Source organism: Herpailurus yagouaroundi, unplaced genomic scaffold, assembly GCF_014898765.1.
Source record: "Herpailurus yagouaroundi ecotype Mexico unplaced genomic scaffold, PumYag 67793, whole genome shotgun sequence".
Lineage (NCBI taxonomy): Eukaryota > Metazoa > Chordata > Mammalia > Carnivora > Felidae > Herpailurus > Herpailurus yagouaroundi.
This window is the reverse complement of record NW_024420586.1, coordinates 1,754,893-1,776,891: the sequence shown is the minus strand read 5'-3', so window position 1 is coordinate 1,776,891 and position 21,999 is coordinate 1,754,893. Positions and strand designations below refer to the sequence as shown.

The 21,999-nt window shown below is 36.0% G+C and overlaps 1 long non-coding RNA gene across 1 annotated transcript in view; it reads left to right on the top strand.

Moving 5' to 3' along the window:
• The window catches only part of LOC121026048 (uncharacterized), a 552,687-nt gene that overhangs the window by 181,430 nt on the left and 349,258 nt on the right, over positions 1 to 21,999 (top strand). The window contains exon 2 of the long non-coding RNA XR_005788241.1: positions 19,076 to 19,171. This is a non-coding gene — a long non-coding RNA (uncharacterized LOC121026048). The remainder of the gene's footprint in view (positions 1 to 19,075; positions 19,172 to 21,999) is intronic.

The window sequence follows — 21,999 nt, the reverse complement described above, 5'->3', positions numbered from 1 at the left end:
GACATTTTACCAATATTCTTCCATCCCGTGAGCATGTAACATCTTTCCATTTCCTTGTGCCATCTTCACTTTTTTTCATCAGTGTTTTATAGTTTTCAGAGTCCAGGTCTCTTTGGTTAGGTTTTTTTTCCTAGGTATGTTGTTATTTCGCATGCAGTAGTAAATGGGATTATTTTCTTAATTTCTCTTCCAGCTTCATTATTGGTGTATAAAATGCAACAGATTTCTGTGCATTCATTTTGTATCCTGCGACTTTACTAGATTCATTTATTAGTTCTAGCAGTTTTTTTAGTAGAGTCAAGTTGTCTATATATAGTAGCATGTCATTTGCAAATAGTGAAAGTTTTATTTCTTCCTTGCTGATGTGGATGCCTTTTATTTCTTTTTGTTGTCTGATTGCTGTGGCTAGGACTTCCAGCGCTATGTTGAATAAAAACAGTGAAAGTGGGCATCTTTTGTTCCTGACCTTAGGGCAAAACCTCTTAGTTTTTCCCTATTAAGGATGATGTTAGTTGTGCGTTTGTGACATATGGCCTTTATATTATGTTGAGATATGTTCCCTCTAAACCTATTTTGTTGAGGTTTTTTTTTTTATTATTATGAATGAATGTTTACTTTCTCAAATGCTTTTTCCACATGTTGAAATGATCATATGGTTTTTATCCTTTCTCTTATTGATGTGATGTGTCCCATTGACTGATTTGCAAATATCGAACCATGCTTGCAACCCATGAATAAATCCCACCTCATCATGTTGAATGATTTTTATAATGTATTGTTCAATTCGGTTTGCTAGAATTTTGTTGAAAGGTTTCGCATCTCTCTTCATCAGGGATATTGGCCTGTAGTTCTCTTTAGTAGTGCTGCTTTTATCTGGTTTTGGCATCAGGGTAATTCTGGCCTCATAGAATGAATTTGGAAGTTCACTGTTGGTAGGAATGTAAACTGGTGCAGCCCCTGTGGAAGACAGTATAGACGTTTTTCAAAAAGTTAAAGATAGAAGTACCTTATGATCCAGCAGTCAAACTCCTGGGTGTTTGCCCAAAGAATATAAGAACACTAATTCAAAGGGGCATATACACTCCTATGTTTATAGCAGCATTATTTACAGTAGCCAAGGTATGGAAGCAACTTGAGTGTCCATCAATTGATGAGTGGATGAAGAAGATATTATATATATATATATATATATATATATATATATATATATATTTGTGTGTGTATATCTATATCTATATATAAACGTATATATGGCAGAATGTTATTCTGCCATAAAAAATAATGAAATCTTGCAATTTGCAACGACATGGATGGACCTAGAGAGTATAATGCTAAGTGAAACAAGCCAGAGAAAGACAAATGTCGTATGATTTCACTCATATATGAGTTAAGAAAGAAAACAAACAAGCATAGGGGGGAAAAAAGAAGAGACAGGCAAAGCAAGAAACAAACTCTTAATTACACAGAACAGTCAGATGGTTACCAAAGGGGAGAGGGATGGGGGATAGGTTAAATTGTTGATGGGGATTAAGGAATGCACTTGTCATGATGAGGACTAGGTGATGTATGGAATTGTTGAGTCAGTATATTGTATACCTGAAAATAATATAATAGTGTATGTTAACTGGAGTTAAAATAAAAACTTAAAAATAATAAAACACATGCTAAGTCAAAGAAGGCAAACACAAGAAAGTCCATACTGTATGACTCAATTTATATAATCTGGAAAAGTCAAAGTTAAATTGTAGTGAAATTAAGCCATTCGGTGGTTGTCTGCACTGGGAAAGGGAAAGGGAATTGATTAGGGAGGAGTGCACAGGAACTTTTGGGGGAGTTGGAAATGTTCTATATCGTGAATGTGATTGTAGCTACATGGTATGTACATTTACCAAAATGTATTGAAGTGTACATCAAAAGTCAGTTTTGACTTTGAAATTGTTCTACATTTCTGGCATATAACATTTTATTTATTTTCTAATACACTGGCTACGTCATTTTTTTTCACCTTTACTGAAATAGTGTGTAAGTTGAAGGTGTACAATGCATTGATTTGGCACACTTAATACTGCAAAATGATTACCACTGTAGCATTAGCTGACATCCATCATGTCACATAATTACTGTTTTTTCTTGTGAGAACATTGAGGAACTACTCTAAGAAACTGTATATAATACAGTATTGTTAATTATAATCACCTTGCTATACATTAGATCCCCGAAACTTAGTCATCTTAAAACTGGAAGTTTGTACCTTTTGATCAGCATCTCCCCATTTCCCCCCAACTTGTCGTAACCACTGTCCTACTTCCTGGTTCTATGAGTTCAGATTTTTTAGACTGCACATATGTGATATCATCAGTATTTATCGTTCCTGTCTGACTCTTATCACTTAGCATAATGCCATGAGGTCCATCTAGGCTTGTAAATAGCAAGATTTCATTCTTTTTCATGCCTGAATAACATCCCACTGCAAACGTATACTACATTTCCTTTTTCCATTTTATCTTTTGATGGAAAGTTAGGTTGTTTCCATGTCTTGGCTATTGCACATAATGCTGCAAAGAATGTGGGAGTGGAGATAAATCTTTGAAATCCTGTTTTCATTTTCTAAGGATATCTACCCAGGAATGAGATTGTTGGTTCATATGGTAGTTCTATTTAATTTTGAGATGAACCTCCATGCTGTTTTTCATACAAGTTGTACCAATTTTCATTCCCACCAATGGTGCTTTTCTCCATATGCTCGCCAACACTTATCTCTTTTTGATGATAGCCATTCTAACAGGTGTAAGATGATTTCTCACTGTGGTTTTGATTTGCATTTCCCTGATGATTAGTTAGGTTGAGCATCTTATCATGTACCATGTTGATCATTTATATGTCTCTTTGAAAAAAATGTCTATTCAGTTCTCATTAAAATTTTTCTAAATGTTTATTTATTTTTGAGAGAGAGCCAGAGCACTAGCAGGGGAGGGTCAGAGAGAGAGACACACACACAGAATCTGAAGGAGACTCCAGGCTCTGAGCACAGAGTCTGACATGGGGCTCGAACCCACGAACCATGAGATCATGACCTGAGCTGAAGTTGGACGCATAACTGAATGGCCACCCAGGTGCTCCAGTTCTCATTTTTAAATTGGAATTATTTTGTTATTAATGTGTGTGAATTTTTTTTATCCGTTTTGATATTGAGCCTATGTTAGTTATGATTTGCAAATATTCTCTCCCACTCCATAGGTTGCCTTTTCATTTTGTTGATTGTTTCTTTTGATGCGCAGAAGCCTTTTAGTTTGGTATTCTACTCATTTTAGTTTTGCCTTTGTTGCTTGTGCTTTTGGTGATGTACAGAAAAGAATCACTGCCGAGACTGATAGGAAGGAGCTTCTCCCCCATGTTTTCTTTGAGGAGTTTTATGGTGTCAAGTCCTAAGTGTAAGTCATTATTCCATTTCAAATAAATTTTTGTAAGTGATATCATATAGGGGTCCAATCTCATTCTTCTGCATGTGATTACCCAGTTTTCCCACAACCATTTATTCAAGAGATCATCATTTCTCCTTTGTTATTATTCACTCCTTAACAAATATTAGTTGACTGTGTGAGAGTTTGTTTTGGGTTCTCCTTTTTGTTTCATTGGTCTCTATGTCTATTTTTATACCAGTATTATACTGTTTTAATTACTGTATCTTTGTAGCATATTTTGAAATCAGGAGTTGTGATGTCTCCAGTTTTTTTTTTCCTCAGCATTGCTTTGGCTATTTGGGATCTTTTGTGGTGCCATACAAATTTCAGGATTATTTTTTCTGTTTCTGTGAAAAATACCATTGGAATTTTGCTAGGCATTACCCTGAATATACAGATGGCTTTTGGTAGTACAGACACTCTAATAATATTACTCCAGTCGATGGACACAGGATATCTTTGTGTCTTCTTCAGTTTCTTTTATCAGAGCCTTATAGTTCCATTATACAAATCTTTCACCTCGTTGGTTAAATTTATTCCTAGTTTTTAATGGTATTTTGAATGGGTTCATTTTGTTTTTCACATGTTTGTTGTTAATACATAGAAATGTTCCACTTTTGATGAGAATTTCCAGAATGTTAATGCAGGAGCAATTTCACATTATCCATGTTACTAGTTTGACACATTGCAGCATCTTGTGCTTTTTGTTTTTGTTAGTTTTGCTAAATGGTGAGTTTATCATGGAAATTAACTCTTACCCCTGCAAAATATCCTAGCTGATGGATACTTTATGTTTGAGAAACGCAAAGAGGACATTAATACTTACTTTGTGCTTATTGTTTGTTGAACACTGTTCTAGATGCTCTCATATCTAATGGCTAATTCAATTCTCATACCTACATTTGGATTATATTATTATATACATTTATGTATGAGGAAGCTGACTTAAATAGGCTGTCTTGCTTTGATTCCTGCTGGTAACAAATGCAATCTGGAATGCAAACCAAGCCTTCTGATTTCATGTCCACTTGGTTTTCTTGAGGTTGAAAATGTCGCACATTCTTAATATTTATCATTCATAAAGTTAAAGTATGAATATATTTATCGTTGCAGAATACTCTTAAAGCCATAGATCATAATGTTGTTTGATTCTCTTTATATTATGGCTCTGGTAATGAGGTCGTTCCAATTTATCCCTTTATAAAATATATTTATCCCTTTATAAAATCTATAAATTGATGGTTGCCTAACTTGCCCTTATATTTGGAAAGGATTCTCATGACTCCTGCCTAGGATGAAGTTCCCCTCACTGGGGTTATGCGTGGTAGGCAGCAGGACAGATTTATGACCTTGGTGAAAAAGGGCAACTGTTGTCTGTGTCTGTGGTAAAGGATACCTAGAAATCCAGGAAAAGTCTTGAACATACACTTTAGGTATTCAACAGAGGAATACAATGCTTGAAGTACGTTATGGGGTACAGCCTGGTAATAACCCATGAGTCATCATACATGGTTTGTGTACCTCGTAGGTTATTAATGTCTTCAGCCAGAGCAGCTGTGTTTCCATATGTGTTACAGTATATGTCAGGCTATGGTGGTAAGTTTTGAACTGTAAATTAAGATAACAAAAAACATGGAATTTAAAAAATATATTTCTATAACCATTTTATTTTAGAGTTTCACATTCACCCCCAAAAATGCAGAGATAATACAGAAAGTTCCCAGATGAAAACATGGAATTTTGGAAAAATCATTAGGCATGGGAGAGTTGTTTGAGAAATACTCCATGTACTAATTTTGGCCCAGTTGATATTCATTTTGAAGTAGATGATAACATTATGCTTTTTTTCTCGTTAAAAAATAGATTTCCTATCATGATAGTTTATTTAGCAAACCTATACTTGTTATTAAGCAGATGATCAAAAACTAGTTATAACTTAAGGCAGGTAATTTGCCTCCCTTGGGCACAACTAGTTTTATGTGACTGAGGGATATGGGTGCATAGGTACAGAATGTGCCAAGTCTTGGTCATTGTCACAGCATCACTAAAGAAGAGCATGTTTTTGCTTGACGGACCATTGGTTGATTTGAACTATTAGAAATGTCATCTGTGGGGATGGAGCAGCTATGGCCCACTTCTTCTGGAAACATGGCACAGGCTTGGGAAATTCACCCATCCTGTCTGCAGAGGGTTTCTAGCTTCCTACTATAAAAGATTGGAAAGAGGCCTCTAGAGTATTAATTTTTATTGGTGTGCAGTGTGCACAGTGTGCTCTTTTTCAAGTGCGCCTGAGGTATACTTTTTAGCAAGTTTACAGACAGTACTACATTTTCTTCACAAAGTGCCTTTTACCAAATTGCTTGGAGCACATGATTGATTACAGTGTTGGGAATATAAAGAAAACGTTGTACATTATATAAAGGAAGGAAACAACATCTTTTGAAGAGTTGGAATCTATGTGACTAACCTTATTTTTTAAAGACAGAGCTAAATTGTATGAAAAACTATGATGTTCATTGAACAATTGTATCATTTAGATAATCTTGCCAATAATCGCAGATAATCTTGTTTTTTTTATATTCGTAAACATATATTGAGTACGGACATGGGATTACATACAGAAGTGCCTAATAGGTCACATACACACAAATAAACGTTACAAAGGAAGTTACCAGGTGAAGCCCAATTTATTTGTCATTTCTGTCATTGTTAACAACCAAGTGATAGTGATGATGGTGGTGGTCATAATTATCACCTTTGATCTGACAGTAAAAATCTTATCCATCTTAGAGTAATTCATTTATTTTTTTAATATAATTTGTCAGGTTAGCTAACATACAGTAGGTAATCTTGTTTTGTAAAGAACAGCTTCTGCTCTAGAGTCAAAGTTTGAGTAGAAATTTCTTAGGGATATGATTACATCAGAGTGAGACCATTACAAATGGACTCAAAGTAATAGTACCTTTTAAAGCCAATTATAAAGACAAAAAATTATTGTAGTTGACAGACAATGTTACTTGAGTTTCAGGTGTACAACGTAGTGACTCAGCCGTTTTATGCATTACTCATTGCTCATCATGGTAAGTGTAGTTACCATTGGTCACCATACAACATTACAATATTATGGACCATATTCCCCATGCTGTACTTCTCACCTCTGTGACATTTTACAACTGAAGGTTTGTACCTCTTAGTCCCCTTTACCTATTTCACCTATCCCACACCCCCATCCTCTCTGCCAACCACCAGTTTGTGCTCTGTATTTATGAGTCTGTTGGTATTTGTTTGTATGTTTGTTCATTTGTTTTGTTTTTTAGATTTCTGCATGTGACTGAAATCATACAGTATTTGTCTTGCTCTGCTTGATTTTTTTTACTTAGCATAATATCCCTTTAGGTCCATCAGTGTTGTTGCAAATAGCAAGTTCTCGTTCTTTTTTATGGCTGAGTAATAGCCCATTGTATATATACCATATATTCTTGATCCATTTATCTGTTGATGGACACTTGGCTTGTTTTTGTATCTTGGCTGTTGTGAATACTGCTGCAGTGAACCTCAGAGTGCAGGTATCTTTTTGAATTAATGTTTTTGTTTTCTTAGGGTACATGCCCAGTACAGTTACTCAATTGTATAGTATTTTATTTTTAATTTTTAAGGAAACTGTCATGCTGCTTTTTACAGTGACTGTACCAATTTATATTCCCACCAACAGGGCTTGAGTGTTACCTTTTCTCCACATTCTTGGCAGAACTCAAGATTACTTGTCTTTCAGATACTAGCCATTCTGACAGGTGTGAGGTGATATCTCATTGTGGATTTGATTTACATTCCTCTGGTTAGTAATGTTGAGTATCTTTTTGTGTGGGTGTTGACCATCTGTATTTCTTCTTTGGAAAAATGCCTATTCATGTCCTCTGTCCATTTTTTAATTGGATTATTTGGAGGATTTTTTGTGTTGTCTGATATAATTTCTATTATTTTCTTCCCTCTGCTAATTTTGGGCTTTGTTTGTTCTTCTTTTTCTAGTCCCTTTAGGTACAAGTTTTGATTGTTTGATGTTTTTCTTGTTTTTTGAGGTAGGCCTGTAGAGCTATCAACGTCCCTCCTAGAACTGCTTTCTTTGTATTTCCAAAATAATTGTGGGGTGTCGTGTTTCCATTTTCATTTGTCTCCATATATTTTTTGATTTCCTCTTTGATTTCTTTGTTGACATTGGTTTTTTATTGGACTGTTGTTTAGCATCTATGTGTTTGTGTTTTTTCCAGTTTTTTTTTTTAATTGATTTCTAGTTTCATACTGTTGTGGTCAGAAAAGATTCTTGATATGATTTCAGTCTTCTTAAATTTATTGAGACTTGTTTTGTGGCCTAACATGTTATCTATCCTAGAGAATGTTCTTTGTGCAGTTGAATGTGTATCTTTGATTTTTAGATAGAATGTTCTGTATATATCTGTTAGGTCCATCTGGTCTCACGTTTTATTGAAAGTCACTGTTTCCTTACTGATTTTCTGTCTGGATGATCTATACTGATGTAAGTGGAGTGTTGAAGTTTCCTACTATTACTGTATTATTGTCAATTTCCCCTTTTATGCCTGTTAATATTTTCTTTATGTATTTTGGTTCTCTGTTGACTGCATAGATATTTACAGTTGTTATATCCTCTTGTTGGATTTATCCTTTTCTTTATTTTGTAAAGCCTTTCCTTGCATCTTGCTATATAGCCTTTTTTTAAAGTCAATTTTGTCTGATACAAAGTACTGCTACCTTGGCTTTTTTTCCCTTCCATTTGCATGGAATATCTGTTTCCATTTCTTCACTTTCAGTTATGAAGACTTTGAATACCAAATTACAGATCATCCAGAACTTAACTATATACCATATATAATGCATGTAATGCATATATAATATATACCAAGATATTTAGAGCCTGTATCTCCTTGGAGTTGTTGATATCTCTTCACAAGTGAGAAATAATTTATTGATGCATTTATTTTTATTCATTCGACAGGTATTAATTGAAGCCTACTCTATGCTAGGCACTGTTGTAGCTACAAGGGTTATGGAAAACAAGACAAAGTCACTCTCCTCAAGGAATTTATATTTGAGGCAAAAAATTTAAATGAATGAGTATAGTATATAATGCAATGGCAGGTAGTGATAAGTATTATGGAGGAAAATGAAACAAGGTAAGAAAATAGAGAGTAACATTGGACAAGCGTGGGTATGGTGTGCAATCACTTTATCCCCAAATAAACCACAACCTCCAGAATTCCAAGTGGTAACTCAAACAAAGAAAATTTATTGAGAGGCAACTAGAAAATACTATTTTCATGGGATGTCATGTTTGGTAGCATATTTAAATTGTGGGTTTTTTTTTTTTTTTGCTATTTTACTTTTTTCAGCTTTATTGAGATATGGTTGACATAAATTGTATATATTTAAGGTGTACCACATGATGTTTTGATATATGCATACATTGAGAAATAATTATAGCAATCAAGCTAATTAACGTATTCATCACCTCACATGATTACGATTTTTTAGGCATGCTGAGAATACTTGATATCTATTCTCTTAGGAATTTTCGAGTATACAATATGTTATTATTTACTACAGTCACCATATTATACACGAGAACCCTGGAATTTATACATCTTAAACATCTTAAACATTTGTACCTTTTGATCAGTATCTTCCCCCCTGCCCCCCCTCCCCCCGCCTCCTACCTCTAGTAACCGTCATGCTACTCTGTTGCTACGAGTTTAATGATTTTTTTAAAAAAATATTCCACAGGTCAGTGAGATCATGTGATATTTGCCTTTCTGCGTCTAACTTATTTTACTTAGCATAATGTCCTCTGGTTCATCCATGAAGTTGCAAATGACAGCATTTCCTTCATTTTTAAGACTGAATGATAGTCCATAGATAGATAGATAGATAGATAGATAGATAGATAGATAGATAAAGATCTGTTTCATTTCCTTTATCCATTCATCTGTCACTGGGCACCTAAGTTGTTTGCGTATCTTGGCTACTGTGAGTAATGATGTAATGAATATAGGAGGGCAGATATCACTTGGAGATAGTGATTTTATTTCCTTTAGATATATACCCAGAAGTGGGATTACTAGATCATATAGCAGTTTATTTTTACCTTTTTTTTGCAGAATTCTCATACTGTTTACCATATAGGTCGTACCAATTTACATTCTGACCAAAGGTGCAAAAAGGTTTTCTTCTTTCTATACCCTTGCCAATAGTTGTTACTTCTTTTTGCAATAATCATTCTAACAGGTGTGGGGTGATGTCTCATTGTGGTTTTGATTTGAATTTGCTTTATAATTAGTGATGCTGAGCACCTGTTTATATACCTGTTGGACATTTATGTGTTGTCTTTGGAAAAATGTCTATTCAAGTTATTTGCCAATTTTTAAAATTGGGGCTTTTCCTCTAAATAAACAAACTTAAAAAAGTGTGGGGGTGGGCACCTGGGTGTCTCAGTTGGTTAAATGTAAGACTCTTGATTTCAGCTCAGGTCATAATCTCATGTTTTGTGAGTTAGAGCCCCACACTGGGCTCTGCGCTGACGGTGGGGAGCCTGCTTGGGATTTCTCTGTCTCTCTCTCTGCCCCTCCCCCATCTCTAAATAAATAAATTTAAGATAAAATTGGAGCTTTCTGCTGGGGAATTATATTAGTTTCTTACATATTTTTGATATTAAAGCTTTATCAGATGGAAGGTTTACAAATATTTTCTCCCATTCTGTAGGTTACCTTTTTATTTTGTTCATTATTTCTTTTGTTGTGTAAAAACGTCTTTAGTTTGATGTAGTCCCATTTGTTGATTTTTGGTTTTGTTGCTTGTACTCTTGGTGTCTCATCCAAATAATAATTTCCAAGACCACTGTCAAAGAGTTTACCTCCTATATTTTCTTCTAGGGGTTTTACAGTTTCAGGTCTTATGTGTAAGTCTGTAATCCATTTTGTAAGTATTTTTGTGTATTGTGTAAGGTTAAGTGTCCAGTTTCATTCTTTGGCATGTGGATATTTGGTTTTCCCAGCATTATTTTCTTTAAGCTTATTTATTTATATTGGGAGAGAGAGTGCAAATGAAGGAGGGGTAGAGAGAAAGGAAGAGAGAGAGAATCCCAAGCAGGCTCAACACTGTCAGTGCATAACCTGATATGGAGCTCCAACTCAGGAACCATGAGATCATGACCTGAGCCAAAGTGGACACTTAACCAACTGAGTTACCCAGGCCCCCCACCCCCACCCCGCAGCATTATTTGTTGAAGAGACTATCATTTCCTATTGTGTATTCTTGGTGCCTTTGTTTTTTTTATTTTTTTTTAAATTTTTTTTTTCCAACGTTTATTTATTTTTGGGACAGAGAGAGACAGAGCATGAATGGGCAAGGGGCAGAGAGAGAGGGAGACACAGAATCGGAAACAGGCTCCGGGCTCTGAGCCATCAGCCCAGAGCCCGACGCGGGGCTCGAACTCACGGACCGCGAGATCGTGACCTGGCTGAAGTCGGACGCTTAACCGACTGCGCCACCCAGGCGCCCCTATTCTTGGTGCCTTTGTAAAAAAAAAATAGTTAAACATTTTTGTCTGGGTCTATTTTTAGGCTCTGGATTCTGTTTCATTGGTTTATGAATTTGTTCTTTTGTCACTACCATACTTTTTGGATTCTGTTGCTTTGTAATACAGTTTGAAATCAGGAAATGTGATGCCTCCAGGTTTGTTCTTTCTCAAGATGATTACTTTGGCATTTGGGGTATTTTGTGATGGCATTACAAATTTTAAGATGGTTGTTTCTAGTCCTGTGAAAAATGCCATTGGAATTTTGACAGGGATTGCATAGAATCCATAGATCATTTTGGATAGAATGAATATTTGAACAATATTTATTCTTTCAATTCATGAACACGGGATATATTTTGTGTCCTTCTTGTTTTCTTCTATCACTGTTTCATAGTTTTTAGTGTGCAGATCTCTTACCTACTTGGTTGCATTTATTCCTAAGTGTTTTATTGTTTTTGATGCTATTGCAAATGGGATTTTTTTTCTTAATGTGTTTTTTGGATAGTTAATTATAAGTATATAGAAACACAACTGATTTTTGTTTATTATTGTTGCCTACAACATTACTGAATTTATGATTTCTAACAGATTTTAGCTAGAAATTTAGGGATTTTCTGTATTTATAATCATGTGATCTGCAAACAAAGAATTTTACTTCTGCCTTTCTAATTTGGATGCCTGTTGTTGTTTTTATTATTATTATTGCCTGATTGTCCTGGCTAGGACGTCTAGTTCTATGTTGAATAGAAGTGGCAAAAGTGGGCATCCTTGTCTTGTTTTTAATCTTAGAGGAAAAGCTTTTGTTTTTTTAACTATTGAGTATGATGTTTTTTTTTTGATGTATGGCCTTTATTGTGTTGAACTGCCTTCTTTCTTCCCCTAATTTGTTAAGAGTTTTTACCATGAAAGGATGTTGAATTTTACCATACACTTTTTCTGCATCTTTTGAGGTGATCATATGATTTTTATCCTTCATTTTGTTAGTGGGGCATATTATATTGATTGATTAGCATGTGTTGAACCATCCCCGCATATCAGAGATAAATCCCACTTGATTGCAGTGGATGATCATTTACTGTACTTTTAAATTCAGATTGCTAGTATTTTGTTGAATATGTTTGCGTATATGTTGATCAGGAATATTGATTTATAACTTTCTTTTTAAAAGTTTTTTTTATTACGTTTCTTTATTTTTGAGAGACAGAGAGAGACAGAGTGTGAATGGGGGACAGGTAGAGAGAGAGGGAGACAGAAACTGAAGCAGGCTCCAGGCTCTGAGCTGGCAGCACAGAGCCTGATATGGGGCCTGAACTCAGGAACCATGAGATCATGACCTGAGTCGAAGTTGGACACTCAACCGACTGGGCCATCCAAGTGCTCCTTGACTTATAATTTTCTTTCCTTGTAGTGCCCTTGTCTGGCTTTGGTATCAGTGTAATGCTGGCCTTATAAAATTTGGAAGGTTTCTCTCATCTCCAATTCTTCTTTAAATATCTGGTAGAATCACCAGTTAAGCCATATGGGCCTGGAGTTTTCTTTGTTGGAAGATTTTTGATTACTGATTCCATTTCTCTCTCTCTTTTTTTTTTTAAGACCACAGATTTGATTGGACCACAAAGCTTGGAAATAATTTATTGCAATTGAAAATAAATGAAGAACAAGTTCAACTGATCTTATATTTCTAACACAAAAAAGAATCTGTTTGCATATCATCAATAGCTAACAGTTAAATATGAAATGTTTTAGGATTGTGACTTAAAGGATGGACTTGGCTCAAAGATACTTGAGTTCATATTCTACATCTATAACTTCTGAGTGGGGCAGATTTCTTCACTTAGTCATGTTTCCTACCTTATCTGTAAAATAGGTATTATGGTAATGGTGCTTATTTTGCAAGCTTATGTTTTGGATTAAATGCACCAAGAAACTGATATCACTACTTTTCATTGGAAAAGTAGTAATTTATTATGATGTTTTACCACTTATTCACTTTGCATATTCTAAGTAGTCATGGGACATAGATTCTTTTCAAATTACTGTGTAAATGAATTATGGGTAAATCTTTATATTTCTCAGCATACTTCCCATTTTATATCCCCTCACTAAAAACATTATGCAGCAATTATCCACTTCTTTTTTTTCTAGTTAGGAGAATGTTCAAATGGGTAAGGTAAATTTTTCCTAACATAAATTTTAGGAGGCATTATACAAAGAGGAGGAGAAAAATTGTTGATGTGTTGTATGTAGTGTTGATGTTGAAGCAACAGAATTTAATTTAGCATTCTAAAGTACAGTCTTCAAATTGTCATGGAAAAATGTCATTCTTAGGATGTGGCCATTAAAATCTTGATAAAGAATGTTAGTCTCAGAAAATAAGATTTGTAATTTTGATCTAGTGTATAGCAGAGAGCTTTGGTTCTTTCAAAATTGCACTACAGTACAGGTGATGACTGCTTTTTATTTTTACTTGTTTATTTTTGAACACTTAACTGCATTTAGTGTTTCTCTTTGTTTTTTAAAATGCCAGTATGGTCAACGATAGTGTTACACTAGTTTCAGATGTATAATAGTGATATTACAATGTTATTCATTACTCAGTGTTCATCATAAGTATACTTTTAATCCCTTTCACCTATTCACCCATTCCCCCACACACTTCCCTCTGGTAACCAACATTTTGTTCTCTCTAGTTAAGAATCTTTGTTATTTTGTTTGTTTGTTTTGTTTTCTTTTTTCTTTTGTTTTTTAAATTGCACACGTGAGTAAAATCATATAGTGTCTTTCTTGCTCTGACTTAATTCACTTAGTGTTATAACCTCTAGATCCATACATGTTGTTGCAAATGGCAAGATAACATTCTTTTTCATAGCTGAGTAATATTCCTGTGTGTGTGTGTGTGTGTGTGTGTGTGTGTACACACATACACAAATATATACCACTTCTTTTTAAGTATACTTATTTTGGGAGAAAGAGTGCGCAGGTGCACACAAGCAAGCAGGGGAAGGGCAAAAACAAAGGCAGAGAGAGAATCGCAAGCAGGCTCCACGCTGTCATGAACAGTGGGATCATGACCTGAGCTGAGATCAAGAGTCAGACATTTAACTGACTGAGCCCCCCAGGTGCCCCTATACCAGTTCTTCTTTATCCATTCATCAATTTATGGACACTTGGGATGCTTCCATAATTTGGCTATTCTAAATAATGCTGCTATAAACATAGAGGTACACATATCCCTTTGAAATAGTGTTTGTGTATTTTTGGGTAAATACCCAGTGGTGCACTTACTGGGTCATAGGGTAGTTCTATTTTTAAATTTTTGAGGAATGTCCATGCTGTTTTCCACAATGACAGAACCAGTTTGCATTCCTGCCATTGGTACAAGAGGGTTCCCTTTTTTCTACATCCTCATCAACACTCGTTGTTTTTTGTATTGTTGATTTTAGCCATTCTGACAGGCGTGAGGTGTCTCATTGTGGTTTTGATTTGCATTTCCCTGATGATGAATGATGTTGAGTATTATGTATATGTTGGCCATCTGTATGTCTTCTTTGGAGAAATGTCTGTTTATGTCCTCTGCCCATTTTTAATTAGATTATTTGTTTTTTCTGGTGCTTGGTTATGTAAGTTTTTTATGCATTTTGGATACTAACCCTTTATCAGATACATCATTTGCAAATATCTTCTTCCATTCCATAGGATGTCTTTTAGTTTTGTTAATTGCTCCCTTTGCTGTGCACAAGCTTTTTATTTTGATGTAGTCCCGGTAGTTTATTTTTGTTTTTGTTTCCTTTGCCTCAGAAGACCTATTTAGAAAGAAGTTTGCATGTCCAATGTCGAGAAATTTCTGCCTGTGCTCTCCTCTAGGCTATTTATGGTTTCTGGTTTTAGTTAAGTCTTTCATCCATTTTGAGTTTATTTTTTGTGTATGGTGTGAAAAAATGGTCCAGTTTCATTCTTTTGCATGTAGCTATCCGGTTTTTCCAACACCATTTGTTGAAGAGACTTTTTCCTGTTGTGTATTCTTGGCTCCTTTGTCAGAGATTAGTTGACCATATAAGTGTGAGTTTATTTCTTGGTTCTCTGTTCTGTTTCACTGATCTTTGTGCCTCTTTCTGTGACAGTATTACACTGTTTCGATGAGTACAGCTTTGTTGTATATCTTGAAATTTGGGATTGTGATACCTGCAGTTTCTTTTTCAAGATTGCTTTGGCTATTCAAGTTCTTTTACAAATTTTAGGATTATTTGTTTTAGTTCTGTGAAAATGCTATTTGTACTTTGATAGGGATTGCATTAAATCTGTAGGTTGCTTTAGTAGTGTGGACATTTTAATAATATTCTTCCAATTCATGAGCATGAAATGTGTTTCCATTTGTTTGTGTCATTCCCAATTTCTTTCATCAGTGTTTTATACTTTTCAGAGTACAGGTCTTTCACCTCTTGGGTTAAGTTTATTCCTAGGTATCTTTTTATTTTGCATGCAATCTTAAATGGGATTGTTTCCTTAATTTCTCTTTCATCTGCTTTATTATTGGTGTATAGAAATGCAACAGATTTCTGTACATTGATGTTGTGTCCTGAAACTTTACTGAATTTGTTTATCAGTTCTAGCAGGTTTTTGGTGGAGTCTTTAAGGTTTTCTGTATATAGTAACATGTCATCTGAAAATAGTGAAAGTTTTTCTTCTTTCTTGCTGATGTGGATGCCTTTTATTTGTTTTTGTTCTCTGATTGCTGTGGCTAGCACTTCCAGCGCTATGCCGAATGGAAGTGGTGAGAGTGGACATAGGTGTCTTGTTCCTGACCTTAGAGCAAAAGCTCTCACGTTTTCCCCATTGAGGATGATGTTAGCTGTGGATTTTTCATAGATGGCCTTTATTATGTTGAGGTATGTTTCTTCTAAACCTACTTTGTTGATGGTTTTTATCATGAGTGGATGGTATACTTTGTCAAATGCTTTTTCTGCATGTATTGAAATGATCGTATGGTGTTTATCCTTTCCCTTGTTAATGTGATGTATCATGTTGATTGGTTTACAAACTTTGCACCACTCTTGCATCCCAGGAATAAATCTCACCTGATCATGGTGAATGATTTTTTAAATGTATTATTGGATTTGGTTAGCTAATATTTTGTTGAGGATATTTGTATGTATGTTCATCAGGGATATTGGCCTGTAGTTCTCTTTTTTTGTGTGTGGCGTCTTTATGTGGTTTTAATATGAAGGTAATGCTGTCCTCATAGGATGAATTTGGAATTTTCTTTCTTCTGCCTGCAGTCAGACCAGATGTCTGTCCCCAGCCCCTTGCTGGGGCCACAGTTGGATGGGTGTGTGTGGTTATCTTCCCTGCTCCTGGGAGCAGGAGTCACTTTGGAGTGGTGCTGCCCTCTGTTGTGAGTGCTTGCAGGGCTCTAGGCTTGTGCCACTGCTTTGACTGGCCTCTGGCCATGGAGGTGTTAGAAGGGATGTGTTTGCAGGAGAACGTGGGGAGCAGAGCTCTCTTTGTTAGCAAGGTAGGAGAGGATTCCTCCTGTACTGATTCCCGCTGGTGTCTGTGTTTTGAGACTGTGACATAGGTGAGGGAGATGTTCGTGGAGAATTCCCCCAAACATCCCTGCGCCTCCAGCACATGCTCTGAGATGAGTAAATAAACCTCCCTTATACCCCAGGCATTTTTCAAACTGCTGCTCTTATGCTTAATCTCAGAGGGGCTGTTTGTTGTGCTGTCTCTTTAAGGGCAGTGATTCTGTCCTCCAGTCTCTCTCAAAACACAGCCAACTGACGATTCAAGTTCTAGTGGTTCAGCTCCACTCATTGTTAGACCCCTCTGGTTTTCAAAGCCAAACATGCGGGGAATCCATCTCCCCTATGTGGATCCCCTGTGCATGGGGTCTGGTCCTCTGCCCTCTGGGTGCCTACACCATCCCTCCTTCTCACAGTCTTATGGGTCCATTTAGTTCCCCTCCACAGTTCTGCCTTTCCTATCCCTTTTGATGTGGCCTTTTCTCTATATTTATCTGTGGAGAGTCTGTTCTGCCAGTCTTCAGGGCATTTTCTGGGCTATTTACACTGATGTGGGTGTTACCTGGTCCTATCAGTGGGATGAGGGTAGCTTAGGCTTCTCCTACTCTGGCTTCTTCCCTGGAAGTCCTTGGAATGATGCCTGTTTTTATAAGTAGTTTCAATCTTAACAAAAAAAAAATAGTTTGAATCTTGAAAATATAACCCTGGTATAGAGATTCATCAATCTGATAGTCATTGTAGAAATTCTCAGAGATGCATCTTCTAGGTTCTTCATTCATGTTTTATTAAACAAAATAACAGGCAGGATCATTTCCTCTAACAAACTTTATTTAATCACATTTATGAAATGTGAAGCAACATTTCCCTTTGCAGGTAAACAAATTAAAAAACAATCATGAAAAGAAAGATAAGAATTGCATGATGCCATTTGTGAGGTTTCATACCTCAAAATGACACAAACCCATTCTTTATAGTATTTAACCTTTAAATTTTGAAAATTATTTTTATATTTTTAATATATTTTAAGGTTTTCATTAAGTCTTTAATGCAGAAAGAAATGTATTTCTACATATTCTGTACAAATTATTACAGAAAAACACAATCATCTTTCAGTTGTTATCTTTGGGCATTTCTGTGCATTTCTCTACATAACGTGTTTGTATTTATACTTCTTGATTTCCCATACTTGACTATTACTGGTTGACATCCCAGAAAGGAAAATGAAGACTTAGTTTCCTTTTCTCTCCATCCATATACATTCAGACTTGCTGTCTCTCTGTCCTCCTGATGTAGTTACATGATAGTGTAAGCTGATGTGGCTTGCAGTGTTTACATTGGACTAACTATATAAACACTGTCCATAAATGAGCCGCATAATATAAAGTTAATCTTTTTTCCATTTATTGCAACATATTTTCCCCTGAAGCTAATAATTGCCTTGTATTATAATTACTTTATTTTTTCTGTACTTGTCAGTAGTTTGGCTCCTTTCCCAAATTATCTAAATCTTGCCTTAATGCATTCCAACACAGCAGGTATTTTGTTAAATTCCAAATTGGACTAGTTACTTTCCATTACTGGTGCATATGTGTCATTCCAGGATACCTTGGTTTCTGAGATTACTGTTTTCTGCACGATACTTCCTCCTCTATTCTGGTTTACACCGTACATTTTGCTACAACATGTATTTTAGTAGCTAAACGAGAAGGGAAAGCCAGGAAATAAAATCTGGAGATCTTTCTTACATACCTGAAAAAGGTTTTGTTTAATTGGTAGCTTGGCCGAGTATAGAATTAGAGGTTGGATATCATGTTCTTAAAAAAAGTTTGGAGACATCGCTCCATTGCCTTCTGGCTGCTTGTGTTGTTAAAAAGTCAGAAACAGGGGCTCCTGGGTGGCTCAGTCATTTGAGCGTCCGACTTTGGCTCAGGTCATGATCTTGTAGTCTGTGAGTTCAAGCCCCACGTTGGGCTCTGTGTTGACAGCTCGGAGCCTGGAGCCTGCTTCAGATGCTGTGTCTCCCTCTCTCTCTGCCCCTCCCCAGCTCATGCTCTGCCTCTCTCCCTCAAAGATAAACACACATTAAAACAAACAAACAAAAAAGTCAGAAACAGCCTAATTCCTGATCCTGCTGCCCCCAACCCCGCAAAGTTTGTAGTATATTCACTTTTTCCCCAGGGTTCTGAAATTCCATGTCAGTGCTCCTTTGCTGTGGGCCTGCTTTAATGTATTACTCTGGGTCGTTGGTGAGTCCTTTTAATCTGGAAATCCACCTGGAAATTTATGAATTTATTTTTTGATGGTTTTCTCTCCATTTTTTCTCTCTTCTCTTTCTGGGACTTTGTCACTATTAGTCATGTTGAAGGTTGGAACTTGTGACTTGACCCTCTGCTTTCCTTTCTCTTTCATGATTCATTTGTGTCTTTTGCTTTGCATTTTGGAAAATTTTTTTTCATTTTATCTTCCAAATTTTTAATCTAGCTTTTCATTTTATATTTATTCACCAGAGATGAACCATCAATTCTCCTGCTTGGAGCATCACAGCTTGGCTGCTGAAATTCTGGAGCTGATGGCGGAGAGAAGATGAGTGGTCTCAACATTCAGTAAGTGACTTTTCCTTTAATGCCCCTATTTGCCGCCTGTTCCCTTACTTCCCGCTATGCCTACAGCTCCTTTTGGGCCCTATAGGTCCATCTCCATCTTTCTTCTCTACCCTGGTCTTTTAGGAGTCTGACCTCTGTGGAAATTACCAATTGGAAATGGGTTTGGCCAGTGGGAGGGAAGTGGCTCTACAGCTGTATTAAAGGGAACAGGGTGGCCCTTCTGTACAAATGTTGTTCTTCCTGGTGACTGATCTCTCCCCTTGCCCTTCCAGCCCTGCTGTTGCTTGCCTTCTCTTGCTAGCCGCAGGTATTTCTCCATACCACAGATGTTAGTTTCCCTTTGTTGAATTAAAGCAGAGATATTTGGTTCATGTGTAAAGTGAAAATACGGATATATTCTGCATTGAAATAATGAGATATAGGAGTATGAAACTTACAAAACATATGTTGGCAGGTATTTGGGGATGATTTACTTCTTAACATAGAATTCCTCATAGAAAACACTAACTTACTTGAAATGGATTTAAAATAAGACTTCTGTCACTGAAATTTAATTTATGCACAACTTTATATAGTATATCAGCTGATTAAGGCAGAGAGGAAACAGAGAACAAAGAAGATTAGTGACAGTGGGAAATTTTTCAAATTGAGTGTGAGGACTGACAGATTTTGAATACTACTGTGGAAGAATTTATGCTGTCTAGTGTCTGTAGTTTTACCATTTTGGTTTAAAAATTATATTTTTGAATCCTTAGTCAAAAGAAGTGATTTTGGTTCCATGGAGAATGGATTGATGAGAATGAAGTTTTATAACTCAAGGGCATGGCTAAAATCGAATATGGCAAGCACTGGAAAAACATAGCTTCTTTTACTTTTAAGGCTCTTGAATTTGTCATTACCGATTAAGGGCTGTCTCAATTGGCTCTCCGGGTCAGTCACTTCATCCCAAGAGCTATCTCGTTCCTGGGAGATGCTCCCATGAAATCACAATCTTTTTTATTCCTATGCATTAAGGGGATTTCAGCTTTGCCTTTGGGTGGGGTTCTTGGACTCTATGGTGCACCACTACCAGACTGCCCTTAGTAACATCTCTCAGAAGCCACATGTGAATTGCATCATAGAAAAAGGAATTTTAAAAGGAAATTTTAGGTTAAACAGAACTTATTTTTCCAAGGGAAAGACATTATCATTTCTTAATCATTGCATGAGCCACATTTTATACAGTGATTAACTTCAGACTAACTGAAAGGTTCAGTTTGTTTCAAGGGTGTTACTTAAAGCAATTATTCTCTTAAGTACAAGGTGTTAATAGAGCAAATCTTCATACCTACTGGAATAGGAGAAACACAATGACGGTTTACCTTAGAAATTTGAATGATGGTGAATTTTTGAATTCACGTTGTGTACTAGAACCTTGTTCCCCAAGAAGTGGTCTGCAGACCAGCAGCTTGGACATCACCTGGGAAATTTTTAGAAATGCAGACTCTCAGGATTTGTCCCAAGACGTACTAAGTCAGAATCTGTATTTGAACAAGACTCTTAGGGGATTTGTATACATGTTAAAATTTGAGAGGCATGAGACTGTAGTTTGGTGGTCATTGGAAAAGTGAGGATGCACTCACATCTGGCTCAAGAGGATCTTATTTTCCACTGCTAAGAGTGCCTTCAAAAAGAGCAACCTACAGCACAGAATTTTTTTTCATTTCATCCCTTGGTTACATGGTTAATTTTCACCTAAAATATTAACATGAACTAGGAAGGTATATGATATCATAGTAGATGAGGTTATAATTTTGAAAAAGTATACTTAAAATTCATGTAGTAGCAACTTTCTAAATGGGAAAAATTTCTCCCTCTCTGATCTTCTCTCACATCAGTACATCTATGTTCTATTTGTAACACTGAATTTCTTCTCTAAATAAATCCCAGGCTGTCCTCTTCTCCAGAAGGCATACAACATCCCATTTAGAGGCTGAGAGAATGAAATAAACTGCTTCTTTCACATCTCTCTAATGTGAAGTGTTTGGAATAATTAATCTAATTTACATTACACTTACAAACAAGCAATAACACCTTTTAAACAAGCTATAGAAAGATTAATTGGGAATTTTTGGTAAGAATAGTTCTTCATTACTTTGTTTCTCCTGTATTTGAAATCTCTGAACACCTCAAGTATGCTAGAGTAATGTAGCTCTACAAGAGGCACAGTCCCCTGTGCCTGGCTATCACATACTTCTTCCTTTGCTGCAGTAAATGTGTATTGGTTATCTACTGTGTACCATAAATAAGAATATAAAGACTGAATCTCCGTTCTAGAGTTGCTTGCAATCTCGTGGGGGAAGAAGGCCAAAGACACCATTACCAAGCCATATTATAAATGCTGTGATAGTGTTGGCAACACGTGATGGAAAATAGAGAAAGAAGGGGCTAATTCATTCTTGGGAATCAGAGACTGATTCATAAAAGAGGTGACTGCTTTTGGCGTCTTGTTAGTATATGATTTATGACACAAATATGCACAAATGTTGGCTTGTGCTCTCAGAGAAGGTGGTTGAATGAATCTTTATGTAGAGCCAAGGCTAATGTTGGCAGGTCCAATTAGACTGAACATTGTCCAAAATGTAACTTGATGGACAAGATTAGAATGAAATGATGTCTGCTAACATAGTAAAACAAAAGTAAATGGTCTCGTGAATGAATCTGAATGATTAGCACTAAAATATTCACCCCACACCCTGCGCAGTTGTAATATTTGCTGCGGTGGAGATAGCAGGCATTAGTAGGTTAGTCATAAAGCTACCAACTGACATCTGCAGTTTATAAAGTGC